At 44.7% G+C, this 15459-nt stretch overlaps 1 non-coding gene across 1 annotated transcript; it reads right to left on the bottom strand.

Moving 5' to 3' along the window:
- Positions 1-1087: 1087 nt before the first annotated feature.
- On the bottom strand, positions 1088-1162 carry Trnak-uuu (transfer RNA lysine (anticodon UUU)). Its single transcript has one exon. It is a non-coding gene; the product is annotated as a tRNA-Lys (tRNA).
- Between the last annotated feature and the right edge of the window lie 14297 nt (positions 1163-15459).

Below are 15459 nucleotides of genomic sequence, written 5' to 3'. Positions count from 1 at the left end.
ACTTCCAAGCCACCAGTCGTAACTACTTGCCCTTTCGTCAAAGTCGCTTGGTTCAGAGGAATTTTCCCATTTGCAGCCCGTATCTTCATTAGAGTGATGCATCATTGGTTACTGTTCCGCTCATACACTTTTCTTACCACATCAAATGGCTACAACGCCACCAGGCGACATACAATATCGGAGTGGACAGTAGTCACAGAGCTATGCCAGTTCGTATCGATAGTGTTCAAATGGTTCAAATGGCTCTGAACACTATGCGACTTAACTTCTGAGGTTATCAGTCGCCTAGAACTTAGAACTAATTAAACCTAACTAACCTAAGGACAGCAGACACATCTATGCCCGAGTCAGGATTCGAACCTGCGACCGTAGCGGTCGCTCGGCTCGAGACTGTAGCTCCTAGAACCGCACGGCCACTCCAGCCGGCTATCGATAGTGTCTCTCCACTGTTGTCTATACTACGTTGCGCAGCAATCACATTGGGAGCGTCTCCAAAGAGGATGCGGTCGGTCTGCAAGTTGGCTGGAGATTATTTGGCTGCAATACGCAGTGGGTTAAGTGGCACCATCGGCAACAAGCAGTGGTTGGACGAACTGGAGAACTGGTTGTCGAGGCATGCTTGTTCCAGTTTCTTGGTGAGCACGTTTCTGAACGTTTTATTGGGACATTTGTGCACTCTGGGAAGGGCACCTGCGGAGACCCGGCTTGGCGAGCTCATTTGGTCCCTTGCTTCAGCAAGAGTAGGCAACGCTCGTTGTGGAGATTGTTTTAGCTATCTGGCGTTCCTGTCGTTGAATGATAGTGCATGTCTCAGAACTTTGATTAACTGAGGCCTGTTTTGTGGCTTAAGACTCCAAGAGTCAGTTTACTTATGTGTGCTTTGGCTTTAAAATCCATTTCAGTTTGTTTTCTTTTCTATTGTAGATTATTGTAACTAAATTGCCTGGTATGAAGATAGTAACTGCTCTCGAAAGAACATATACCATGATGACCGTGCAGCTTCTCTAGAATAAGTGATAATAAATTGAAACCATCAGCTGCCGACAGGTGTTGTTGATGTACTTCAATGGGGACAGCTGAAAATGTGTGCCCCGACCGGGACTGGAACCCGGGATCTCCTGCTTAAATGGCAGACGCTCTCTCCCTCTGAGCCACCGAGGGCACAGATGAATAGCGCGACTACAGGGACTTATCCGCTGCGCGCTTCCCGTGAGACCACATTCCCAACTGTCCACAACCTACATACGAAATGTTCCTAATAGATATTTGCCCGCCTACTCATTGCTCGTGCACACTAAGGTGACGACTCCCGTAAGAGTTCGGGCAACCTGCACGCATTCGCATAGACGAAGGTCAATGGCTGGGTAGTCATTTATCTAAGCATGAAGATAGTAACTGGTGTATCAACAACACCTGTCGGCAGCTGAGGGTTTCAGTTAATTATCATTTATTCTAGAGAAGCTGCACGGTCATCAGTGGTATCTGTTCTTTCGAGAACAGTTACTATCTTCATACATAATTAAATGGCTACCCGACCACTGACCTTCGTCTCTGCGAATGCGCACAGGTCGCCCGAACTGTTACGGGAATCGTCACCTTAGTGTGCGTGAGTAATGAGTGGATGGGCAAATATGTATTAGGAACATTACGTATGTAGGTTGTGGACAGTTGGGAATGTGGTCTCACGGGAAGCGTGCAGCGGATAAGTCCCTGCAGTCGCGCTATTCATCTGTGTCCTCGGTGGCTCAGAGGGAGAGAGCGTCTGCCATTTAAGCAGGAGATCCCGGGTTCCAGTCCCGGTCGGAGCACACATTTTCAGCTGTCCCCATCGAGGTATATCAACAACGCTTGTCGCCAGCTGAGGCTTTCAATTAATTATCATAAATTGACTGGTGTTTACCAAAGCTATAAATTTGTTGTTGTTATCAAATTCCTGAGTTTAATGTGTCCTTACTACTCAATTAACTTATTCCAACTTGAGCTTCCTAAAGGCTTCAAGGGAGTTTCCCGGATTCTTTGACCCCTACAAAGAAATTTGTTTGTCTGGTACTTAAACTTCAGATTACCTCTTCGTTGGTGTGATCAATGAGAATTATTTATTTTGCTACTAGTGCATTTATTATGCTGCAAAATCGTTTGTATTGTCCGTATTTCTGGCGACCTATTAATTCTTATCAGTGTCTGGGATTTAAGAACTGCTAAAGAAATTGCCCTTGTTGTTACGTAAGATTGTTACATTTAGTGTGATGAATTCCCTTCTGAATTCTACTGTACTGCCAGTGGGACTTAGACAGAGAGTCGTGCAGGGTGGCACATCCATTGCCAGTGACCGGCGGCGACTACTCTTTGGGTGCATTACCAGTTTATTGTAACAGATTTTGCCGGTCCTCTGAACGCATTTTGTTTCAATTTACACCTTTTGACAGATATTTGTGCTATAATTCAGTTAATGTAGTCCTGGCCTGAGTGGATAAATTTTGTTCTTTTTTTTAAATAGTGTTTATTTTATCGCCTGGCACTTACACTCTCAGCTCTTCACTCACCACCTTTCAGTCATAAGGTTTTGTCCCTTCAGTGTGTGTCTTAGCACACAGCGCGCTGGCGTTCTAGGAGAGAGCGGAAGCTCATGCGAATCCACGTGCCTGTATGGTGGCCAATGGTTCCTTCCACTGGTTAGCCTGAGTATACGAATATGGAAGGAAGTTTCCACGAGTCACAGACAGGTGTCATAGACGACTCGCTTTGCCTCCAGTAACTAAAGTTTCTGGTGTCAAGAGGAGCATCTGGAAGCAGAGTAAATAAAACAAAATAATAGACGATACCACGTCATTGGTGGACTCTGTCACAGGTGTGGCAAGCTTTGGGAAAAAATAATGTTAAGACCGAATATTCCGCAAATGGCCCCTATTATTTACTAATTTCATTCAGGAAATCAGGTGATACGTATTTGGGAAAACGTAACCGTTTCCCTGCTTCTCCCGCCATTACCATCAGACAGAAACATTTCTAACATTTGTAAGAGGTACGAGTTCTCATGAAGCGAGAGTAGGTCTGTAAACATGGATAGCATATATGGTGCCATTGTTTTCCAGAAAGCGGTGTAACGATCTCTGGGAAGCACAGCAAGGCGCCAAGAATGGATGTTTATTTCTCTCTCTTTTGTTCGTTTCCTCTAAGGTAGCATAAATCTGTGCGGTAGGGCTAAAATATACTGCGTGGTTTCCAGGTTACTGTTTTCGTAATTTATAACGGGCGCGCATTCAGTGCACCACAGTACAACACAGGCCGGCAACGCGCGGGTAATATCTCAGCTCCGTTAACAATGCTGCTGCACCGGTAGGTCAGAACAATCTCTGCACGTGCCGTACTTCTGCACTTCAGAAGCCTCCGTAAGGCGTGTGGTGAAGAAATATCATTTTACTCGCTCTCTGGCGTATAAGCGCGCAAATAAGGGCTGCGGTATGTTTCTGAACAAGGAGGAAATCCTGTAATTGTATAGCCTTAAGAGGAATGTATGTGGCAGGAAGCAGTATGATTATAGGCAACGCTTGTAACGTGTGCTCTCGAAATTTTATGTCTAAATCCGTGGGCCATGTTTTGCTTGCAGCGTCTCTCGTGTACTTATCTCGTGTAATTTACTGCATATTTTGCGAACTATTGTGCTAATGGAGTATACAAGTAACGGAGAGCGAATCTCGTATCTGAATCTTGTCTTTCTGTTTTGCTAGTCAAACTCATTAAATAGTCCATGCTGATACACAAATATCCTGGTTCTAAGAATAAAAACGTAGTCCCAGTAGTCTGTAATCTGTTAATTAGCCTTGAATTTGGCCAGTTTCAACCGTGGACCATTTTCGAGCACATTTAATACGATCAAAAATGGTGACATCGGTATGTACATCAATTGTCTACAAGCTGTCGCATGTACATAATCCAACGGAATTTGGATAATTTGTTTATGTACGATATACTAAATGGTTCAAATGGCTCTGAGCACTAAGGGACTTAACATCTGAGGTCATCAGTCCCCTATAACTTGGAACTACTTCAACCTAATTAACCTAAAGAAATCACACACGTCCATCCCCGAGGCAGGACTCGAAACTGCGACCGTAGCAGTCGCGCGGTTCCGGACTGAAGCGCCTAGAATCGCTTGGTCACAGCGGCCGGCTACGATATACTAGAACTTCAGCTTAGTGTACTATGCGTGAATGTTTATGTTGGGCCGGCCGGTGTGGCCGAGCGGTTCTAGGCGATTCAGTCTGGAACCGCGCGACCGCATGGATGTGTGTGATGCCCTTAGGTTAGTTAGGTTTAAGTAGTTCTAAGTTCTAGGGGACTGATGACCTCAGATGTTAAGTCCCATAGTGCTCAGAGACATTTGAACCATTTTGTTTATGTTGATCTGAAATATTCTGTTCGTTCTGTTAATAGTTTACTAATGGAAATTTCAGTATTTTGTATGACTAACATGCCCCATGAGTAAGTCCGGCACATTTTTAGTGGTTTTAAGATGACAATGATGGTTAAATTTTTACGTGTAACGTGACACAAGACTTACGACATATGAATGACCTCTAAATGAGGCTATTTCCTCAAAACTGTAGTTACTGTTTCCATTTCACTTGAAGTATACAGTAACTTAGATGGCCTACAAATGCAATCGAAAGTAGGTCCGTCCTCCTTCACTATACACCTGTAGGTTCCAATCTCTGTGCTGTAATACATTGTTGAAATAACTGTACTGTCATGGCGTAATCCAAGTTTGGTTTTCCGGTTTTATTATAACACAATATACACTACTGGAAATGGAAAAAAGAACACATTGACACCGGTGTGTCAGACCCACCATACTTGCTCCGGACACTGCGAGAGGGCTGTACAAGCAATGATCACACGCACGGCACAGCGGACACACCAGGAACCGCGGTGTTGGCCGTCGAATGGCGCTAGCTGCGCAGCATTTGTGCACCGCCGCCGTCAGTGTCAGCCAGTTTGCCGTGGCATACGGAGCTCCATCGCAGTCTTTAACACTGGTAGCATGCCGCGACAGCGTGGACGTGAACCGTATGTGCAGTTGACGGACTTTGAGCGAGGGCGTATAGTGGGCATGCGGAAGGCCGGGTGGACGTACCGCCGAATTGCTCAACACGTGGGGCGTGAGGTCTCCACAGTACATCGATGTTGTCGCCAGTGGTCGGCGGAAGGTGCACGTGCCCGTCGACCTGGGACCGGACCGCAGCGACGCACGGATGCACGCCAAGACCGTAGGATCCTACGCAGTGCCGTAGGGGACCGCACCGCCACTTCCCAGCAAATTAGGGACACTGTTGCTCCTGGGGTATCGGCGAGGACCATTCGCAACCGTCTCCATGAAGCTGGGCTACGGTCCCGCACACCGTTAGGCCGTCTTCCGCTCACGCCCCAACATCGTGCAGCCCGCCTCCAGTGGTGTCGCGACAGGCGTGAATGGAGGGACGAATGGAGACGTGTCGTCTTCAGTGATGAGAGTCGCTTCTGCCTTGGTGCCAATGATGGTCGTATGCGTGTTTGGCGCCGTGCAGGTGAGCGCCACAATCAGGACTGCATACGACCGAGGCACACAGGGCCAACACCCGGCATCATGGTGTGGGGAGCGATCTCCTACACTGGCCGTACACCACTGGTGATCGTCGAGGGGACACTGAATAGTGCACGGTACATCCAAACCGTCATCGAACCCATCGTTCTACCATTCCTAGACCGGCAAGGGAACTTGCTGTTCCAACAGGACAATGCACGTCCGCATGTATCCCGTGCCACCCAACGTGCTCTAGAAGGTGTAAGTCAACTACCCTGGCCAGCAAGATCTCCGGATCTGTCCCCCATTGAGCATGTTTGGGACTGGATGAAGCGTCGTCTCACGCGGTCTGCACGTCCAGCACGAACGCTGGTCCAACTGAGGCGCCAGGTGGATATGGCATGGCAAGCCGTTCCACAGGACTACATCCAGCATCTCTACGATCGTCTCCATGGGAGAATAGCAGCCTGCATTGCTGCGAAAGGTGGATATACACTGTACTAGTGCCGACATTGTGCATGCTCTGTTGCCTGTGTCTATGTGCCTGTGGTTCTGTCAGTGTGATCATGTGATGTATCTGACCCCAGGAATGTGTCAACAAAATTTCCCCTTCCTGGGACAATGAATTCACGGTGTTCTTATTTCAATTTCCAGGAGTGTAATTGGGCCTAGTGTATATAAGATGTTCGAAAGAAGCCCGTCAACGCTTAGTATGTTGAGCGAGAAGGCTAACTGCTCGCTTTTCAAGAAGCAACCCATATCCGGAAACGCATAGCTAGGGCGCTGTAGAGCTTCGGAGTCTGAGAGCGAACGATTGTGATGGTTTGATTCGATTCACTTTTGTGTCTGAATACGGAAGATATGCAACTCTTTAGCTATCTGTGTACTGCAGGTGAACGACTTAAGCCTAGTAACATTCCTGCTAATGCGTTACATTCCTTCACACAGCCCTTGGGCGCATCCTACTGTGGACCTCGTGTGGTCAGCCATTGCAGTAATATTGTTGACAGCAGTGCTGCACGTAGCAGTACACCGCTGCGGAAATGACCGACCCGGCGCTTGCATAGGGCAAAGCAGATTGGAGTGGTAGAGCTGCGGCAAGACTGTGTGCGGAACGTTTTCCAAACAGAGTAACCCACATAATTCCATCGAGAGACGCCTAAGAGACCCCGGAAAGTTGTACGTAGGTCTTTCTACCTGAGGTGTGGCCACTGTTCACTAAAGTAGTAGTACTTTGTGGTTGGTACTTGCGAATACTATCTCAGTCTACTATTTCTCCTTTGGTAGGTTCAGAAACTTAATGCGGGTCGTCCACGCATGGCTCGAACACTAAATTTGGAGGAGGTCATGCTGACAGTATTCGAAGAGGACCCGGCCACCAGCACTCGGCAGGTGGCACAGGCGCTGCTCACTGGTAAAAGTGCCGTGTGGCGTGTTGTCCATCACCGGCTCTGACCATAGCATCTGCAGAAAGCCTAGTCATTACGAGAGAAGGGCTACCCACGACGGGTACAGTTTGCCCATTGGTACTTACAACAATGCATATTTCAGCCACAATTCCCGAGCTTGGTGCTACTCACGGGTGAATTCACGTTTGCTAGAGACGTCAATTAAACTTGTACAACAAGCGTGTTTGGGCAGACGAAAATCAGCGTACGCAGGTGATTCAAAAGCACCAACACAGGGTCGAAATAAATCTGGTCCCGGATAATTGGTGACCATATCATTGGGCAGACTAATAGGACTGATCTACCCCACATTTGTTAGATATGTTTTGCTTATCGTACAGGTGTAGTGGCACTAAATGTTTGGATAGACTTGTGGTTGCTACACAACGGAGCTCCAGAACATTTTGATTTCGACGTCCAGAATCACCTCAACATCGCATATCCCAATCGATGGATTGTTAAGGGTGGACCAGCTACATGGCCAGCACGGTCGCCAGATCTGGCACCTCTCGACTATTTTCTATGGGGGAGTACGAAGAAAAAAATGTGTGTGTGAAATCTTATGGGACTTAACTGCTAAGGTCATCAGTCCCTAAGCTTACACACTACTTAACCTAAATTATCCTAAGGACAAACACACACACCCATGCCCGAGGGAGGATTCGAACCTCCGCCGGGACCAGCTGCACAGGGAGTACGAAGAGTATGATGTGTGGCACAGCCGTAATGTCAGCAGAGGACCTTATTGCTCGAATCCACGGTGCGACTGAAGTACTTCAAAGAGAACAGCACGTATTGGTTCATGTGTGAGGCTCAGCACCGTCAATGGAGGCTCTGCATTGACGTAAGAGATACGTAGTCGACGTCCGTTTGTCATGTAGACAGCGCGACGTGCTACTTATGTTGGCTTTATTGACGTAATGTGGAACGCACGCTCATCTCCGAATTCGATACTCTCCAGCGCCCAAGCCATACGTTTCCGGATATGCGTTCCATGGAAAACCGATCAGTGTGCCTGTCCCACAAGATACGAAGCTTTGTGTTTTTTGGGACATAATGTATGTACGCAATTATAACCTGTATGTCATCCGTTACTGGTCCTTACGTATCACGTGACGTATTGCTACTAAATCACTTGTGTTTTTTTTATAGGCTGAATGGCACACCTCATTAAAAGGCCCGACATAATCTTTTATAGTTTGGACTTTGCACTGTCATTTTTGATGTTATATATGGCATGACATATGATGTATGAGTTTCGATCCTCTACTTTTAGAAAATTAGAATATGTGACAATGACGACATAATATGCCAGTTAATATTGCGCAAGTAGCTTACTTTATGATAACGACACCTACAGATAGTATTCTGAATATCTTTGGTCATATCATAACAGCTGTGCCTATACTGTGGTATGGCAGCTTGCTGTTTGTGTCCGCTAATGGGCGTAATCATGTACATTATTGTATTGTTTTTGGGACGCATATGCAAAGAAATACGATGCATACTTTAATGATATTCTCTTAAAATTGAATCGAGCTTCACGCTGGGTGCCATTTTAATGATATTCCTGGAATGAATGATTTGAAATTTCGTAGAAATAAAAAAAGGAAATAATAATTTTATTTCTTGCTTAAAAGTTAATTTGCCTTAGTGCGAACTTTGTTGTAGAACCACTCTCTTCATTACGTGTGGTAATAAAAAAAAACAAATTTTACTTTCTTAAGGATTACGTACATTTAAAGGAAATTATTACGTGCACTCATATTAATTGGATAGTACTATCTGGATAAGAACTGAGTCTCTTAAATCATTCGGCCTTGGCATACACTTTCCAGAATGCAGTGGGTTTTTCTTTTTGTGAAATATTTTTACTGACTTTTATCCCGGCACTAGCCATAGAACACAAGAATATTTTAATTAACAGAAAATGTCTTAATTATTGCCAAGCCGACATTTATCACTGATCAAACCTACTACATTACGCATGTGATTTATAGATGACGTGGGCATGCTCATTTACATAAATAATTCACACTTTTAATGAATACTAATATATTTAGCCCAAACAACAAGTCAACTCACATTAATTCGTACGCTTTGATTAAAGGCGGCAAAGTCCCGACAGATACAAAAGAAGTACATCTTAACTCTGCTGGATAACCACGATGCATACACAACCTTTAGTGCCCACAATGCGGGTTAATGAATCAGGCGCGTCTAATGGGCGCGAGCGTAGCTGCACATCGCGTCTGCTAGAGCGATCAAGGATTAACACTTCCTCACTTCTTCCTCACTTCAGCTGCTCTGTCCACAACTGACCCTTCCTCACTCTAGCGGCTCTGTCCACACACTGACTCTTCCACACACTAGCGGCTCTGTCTACACAACTGACCCTTCCACACACTAGCTGCTCTGTCCACAACTGACCCTTCCTCACTCTAGCGGCTCTGTCCACACACTAGCTGCTCTGTCCATACAACGACAGAGAGTCTCCACATGCCACAGATAAACAACGGCACGACTATTACGATTATTAACATTTCTTTGTAAATCGATTTCCAGCAAATATCGCTGATACCGCAAATACTGACACTTTTACATTCACATAATAAATATAGAAATTTCCTATCCTAAATACAGAGAAATGTTACAAAAAAATATAATAAAAAATAACAAACATATTTCATACCACATTCAGTAATATTAAGATATATATATATATATATATATATATATATATATATATATATATATAACTTGCCCAGATCGGCGTATATGTTACAAATAAATTGTGAAAATGCCAGGGAACGTTACAATACCTGTCTATATATCCGAACTATGTATTAGAATGAAATGAAGCTTAATATGAAGCGTTTATTTCAATAGTGGTACAAATCCATTACCTCCACTTTTCTGTCTATAATGCTTCTGAAACTAATGGTCGAAACAAACAGAAAGAAACGTTCACCTCTAGCGAGAAACCACATGCTTGAATATTTCTGGTATCTCAACTGCAGATTTTTCAGCGCTCATTTAACTTTTGGACTCTGTATCTCAGAATGAACAAAAATTTACTTGTACCACTATTGAAATAAGCCCTTCATATATGTAAGTAACTTGGGTTATAAAGCACCTGTACAAGCGAGAACTTGTAGACACTTGATGTATAAGCCAACATCACCATATTTGAACGAATTACGGGTGCTTGAAAATGACCCAATTGGCCAATTGCATGGGTAATAAACATATTACATCCTATTTGATCCGTGTTTTCATTCTCAAAACTCTCTAAGGTCGTGGATCCCACTACTTGTTTTATTTTCTTATTTTTATTTTTTAATTGCAGGTTCTAATTTAGTAAGCTACATCGTTTGTAGATGACTCATACTCTCTTGCGAAACTTTGATCGTTCAACCGACAGTTCCTAATGATTGAGCTAACAGTGGATTTGCTGGCTGCAGTACCCGCAGTCTCTAACCTAACACTAAGGTCTCTGGCCGCGGATCACATAAAGCACTGTGTGCGTAGGACCGGCTTCGTCGCTTGCCGGAAGTAGAGAGACAAGGGTACCATGCCAATTCTTCGTCACCGACTTCCTCCAAATCCATGTTATGTTGAGGACTTGCACAGAAATGAAAGTGACGGAAGTGGGAGATCCAGATGGCTAAAAGTTTAGAAAAAATAGCATTTTTGGCGCGATTCGACGAGGCATGACTCACTTTTATCATCGTAGTTTGCAAGCAGTGCCTGGCGTAACGGAAAGAGTGCAGAACGGCAATCAGGGGTCGTGGGTTCGAGTCCCTACGCGAAAACGTTTTGCTTTACTTTCAAATTTGACGTTACTTAACTGCAGATAAATCTGAATAGTTCTCACTGTACTATATTTATCAATATTTTCATAAAAGACATGAGAAGGAAGGGCAGAGATAAAATTTGGACTGAGGATTCAAAAAACGGTGGGCGAGTACACAGTAGAATATGGGAATGTTGTCTGTTGTCGTTACTTCATCAAAATCCGGCAAACTAAGACAGTCTTATACAAAGAATTTTTACTGATGTGGTGAGGCGCTGCGTGCTGGGAACGAATTTCTTCCGTTAACTGACTCGCGGTGAGGTCAAAGAAATCCACAATTTTAAGCTGTAAGTAGGCTGTTTAGGTTTTTATGTTGGTAACGCCACGTAGCGCTCTGTATGAAAATCACTGACTATGCTGTGTTCAGTCTTGGGCTGGTTGGCATTGTTGGAATATTCGCTTGTGTAGTGTTGGACATTTGCTTGTGAACAGCGCGTGGCGTTGAGCAGTTGGAGGTGAGCCGCCAGCAGTTGTGGATGTGGGGAGTGAGATGGCGGAGTTTTGAGAGCGGATGATCTGGACAGAGACAGTAAATTTGTAAGAATGGATGTCATGGACTGCTATATATATTACGACTTTTGAACATTGTTAAGGTAAATACATTGTTTGTTCTCTATTAAAATCTTTCATTTGCTAACTATGCCTATCAGTAGTTGGTGCCTTCAGTAGTTAGAATCTTTTATTTAGCTGGCAGTATTGGCGCTCGCTGTATTGCAGTAGTTCGAATAACGAAGATTTTTGTGAGATAAGTGATTCATGAATGGTATAGGTTATTGTTAGTCAGGGCCTTTTTTTGTGGGGATTATTGAAAGTCAGATTGCGTTGCTCTAAAAATATTGTGTGTCAGTTTAGTGACGATCAGAATAAGTAAAGAGTACATTCAGTTTTGCTCAGCTGTTTGAAAATAAAATAACGTAAGAGGTTTACCAGCACAGTAATTCATATTTTTCCAAAGGAGACGCTTTAAAGCCTAGAATTTTAAAAATGGAGAAAGATTGCCAGGATGCAGTATTACAGTTATGCCCCCCTCCGAAATGCACTCCGCTAGTGCGATGTCTATTTTTATTGTCAGATAAAGAATTTGGTCAAAAAGATTCAAAAATGCTCCTATCTAGAAAAAGAGAGGAAAAGAAATCACATCCCGGGAAGAATGCAACAAAATATATTCCATTGAGGGCCACCATCTCTTCTCGTAAATATTGAAATGATGCATTACTTGTGGTTTGCTACCAAATTGTGCGATGAGAGAGAAACTTTTGTGAATGCAAGCCAAACTGGTTTTTCTACATGAACTTAAAAACAACCACGTAATACTAAAATGCGGCGTTTATGAGTGGGCAATAAAACGAGAAAGTTACTGCTTCCACTTTTTCTCAGTAAGATGAGAACTTCCCATCGACTGTTTTACCGAACTGGTCGTCTTAGAGGGACACTTTTCCGTTTTATTCAGGCATGTGGCAATGTCAGAGCCCCCCATCAGCCCTCCCCCCCCCCTTTCCCCACAGGAAATAGGAGGACTAAAATGCATAATTATCTTTTGCTGCTTCGGATCATCGGATCATTTTGAAATTTCGTCGAATAATTTTGAACGATCCCTAGCGTTTCCAGTTGTACACAAGAGCAAACGTTGCGGTCGTGCTGCCCTCCAAAGATGAGCGTTCACGTTCAGTGGTCCCCAAAATGTATATAGAAAAGGGTTGAAACTTCCGAGGGTGTCAGCAGCAGTGTTCAAGGTTGTCAAAAATGTCGTCCTGGTGCTCATCAAACTGCGAAATGGCGTTTTCGAAATATGTAAGACTCAACGCCACAAGCAAAGGGGTGCTTTCCCTGACGCCCTTTATGCCGCCGCTGAGTCCTCTTCGTGTCAATTCTGAGCGGCTCTGTGCCTGGAATGAAAAACAGCCTGATTTCAACGCTGGGCGTCGCGATTCTGACATCCAACGCACAGGCATTGGGCAGAACTATGGTGAAATTAGGTGCCAATGTGACATCATTAACCCACCTTACATGTGAAATGAACTCTTGAGCTGTGACCTTTTTTCGCATATGCTGACGTCTTGTTGCTTGAAGCGTTGTCGAGCCCACGGGTGACATCGAAGGACGCCACGCTTTTACACCATTACAGAGGAAGCCAAATTTCAAACTTACGCGTCGCAATGGGTGGCTATTCCTTGGTTTCGAAAAAGTGATTCTGGAATTCTGTTGCACAACATAGTAATTATAACTCAATGATTAACTTTCAAAGGGCGACCTTCCGCCAAGATAACAGACGTAGCGGATAGCCAGCGTGTAACAATAAATGTGGTTCATCACACAGCGACATTTTTCCGTTGACAGATGATCCACTCTCGATGATGCTGTGTGCACTACAGTCGTAATTGACGATGTCGTTGTGGCGACATGGGGAACTCGTAGCCCCATGTTCAAGAATGTGCGCTGAACGGTGTGTGCAGAAACAGTTTGCCCTGCACCTGCGTTATACGTCGTTCTCACATCTGCCACAGATAGCTGTCTGCTTTGCTTTACAGAATTTACAGATCGGGGAAGTGTCCGTTCACATGGTTCAAATGACTCTGAGCACTATGGGACTTAAACTCCGAGGCCATCAGTGCCCTAGAACTTAGAACTACTTAAACCTAACTAACCTAAGGACGTCACACACATCCATACCCGAGGCAGGATTCGAACCTGCGACCGTAGCGGTCGCGCAGTTCCAGACTGTAGCGCCTAGAACCGCTCGGCCACTTAGGCCGGCAAGTGTCCGAACTCCGCTTTCTGTGATGAGGTGCGGACACCTAACAACTTGTCGCCTACACGTGGTTTCACCGCCTATCAAGCCGGCCGTTGTGACCGTGAGGTTCTAGGCGCTTCAGCCTGGAACCGCACGATCGCTACGGTCGCAGGTTCGAATCCTGTCTCGGGCATGGATGTGTGTGATGTCCTTAGGTTACTTAAGTATAAGTAGTTCTAAGTTCTAGGGGACTGATGACCTCAGATGTTAAGTCCCATAGTACTCAGAGCCTTTTGAACCGCCTTCCAACTATTTCCATAGTTGCTCACGACAGTAAGATATGAGCAGCCGACAATCTTCGCTCTTTCTGTGACGTTTTGCCAGATGTCGTGCCGTAACAATCAACATCTCTTAAATCGTAATGTTTTCCCATTAGCGAACCGTATCCTTCGCTAGAATTACAGACCATTTGTCTGAGCTCCTCTTATCTACTTCATTTACCGAGTTCTTAAGCACAACACTCCAGGCGGCATTCAGTCCCTCAGTGGGCAGGGGCCATAAAGTTTTGGTCCATCATGTACGAATCATATAAATTACTTTCACCATATAAATAAATTTCAGAACCTATGTAACGAACATGTCGTGACTAAGGACCATTTGAGCCAGATGTGCATTTCCGTGAGAGTCACCTTCTATTGAACTACATCCCTTGTTGCAGAGTAACTCTTTTTCTATGATATCCGTTTCTGCAGTGGCTCCATTCTGAAATGAGAACCAACTGTCTTGTTCGTCTAGAGCCGTGCTCAGATAGCCTAGTGGTCGAAAAATAAATTTAGGAGACTACAAAGGAAACTAGCAAAGCCTGGTTGGATTCGCAGTCAGATACAAAGTTTCATTAGTCACCAAATATCACCGCGTTGGAGTCCAGCATTTCTTCCTGATACTTCAGTGACACCATTTCATGACATTCCATCATCCCAGATTTCATTCCCGTTACCTCCATTCATTATATGTCGGTGAAATTAGTTTTTGTTCCGCTAAGGACGGCGGAGCGGGCGATCTCGTGTTTCACGAGAGACCACGGTGCAAACACGGTGGTACGGACGTGCTTTCGCGACATCGCGCTTCTAAGAGGAGGAGGAAAGCTACACTAGTTACACTGAGTGCATCATAATTGTACTGACTCTGGTGAAAGTATACGGGAATAGAAGCGAAAACTTCCAGTAAATGCGGGTCCGCTAACAGGCCGTTTGTGAGGTTACTGCGAATTTGTGCTTACATGCCACCACTGCGAAGTATTGTTCTATTTAGCTCACATGTACGAAGGTTGGAACTTTAATAGCAGCAACTATTTATTTACAGCTCGTACGAAATAGATACGTGTTTCGAAGTTTTACTGACCTTCAAAGTAGTCACCACCATTGTGTATAAGCCGTTGCCACCGATGTGGAAGTCGTAGGATACAGTGCCAGTTGTGTTGATAGTTCGAGCGGCGCCATCTATTACCCGACATATTTGTAGCAGTCCTGAAGCGAATGCCGTGAACTATTTCCTTCAGTTTAGTTGAGTTGAACTCACGAGAGCTTAAGTCAGGGGAGTGCTGTAGGCGGTATAGCACTTGATAGCCCCATCAGTCAAACGAATCAGTAACAGCTTGCACTGTACGTGCTTGAACATTGTTCTGCAAAATGATGCTCAGGTCCTGCAGAAAGTGTCATCACTTCTGTCTCTATGCTGTTAATTTTTGGAACAACCTACGATCAGCTTAGAGACACTAAGGAGACAGTGGTCACATTCCTACCCATTTTTAGTTTCGTTCCTACGACAGTAGTTACAATTTGGACCATAAATTGCACATAAACTT

The sequence above is a fragment of the Schistocerca nitens genome, chromosome 4, assembly GCF_023898315.1.
Source record: "Schistocerca nitens isolate TAMUIC-IGC-003100 chromosome 4, iqSchNite1.1, whole genome shotgun sequence".
Lineage (NCBI taxonomy): Eukaryota > Metazoa > Arthropoda > Insecta > Orthoptera > Acrididae > Schistocerca > Schistocerca nitens.
This window is presented reverse-complemented; position numbering and strand designations above follow the sequence as displayed.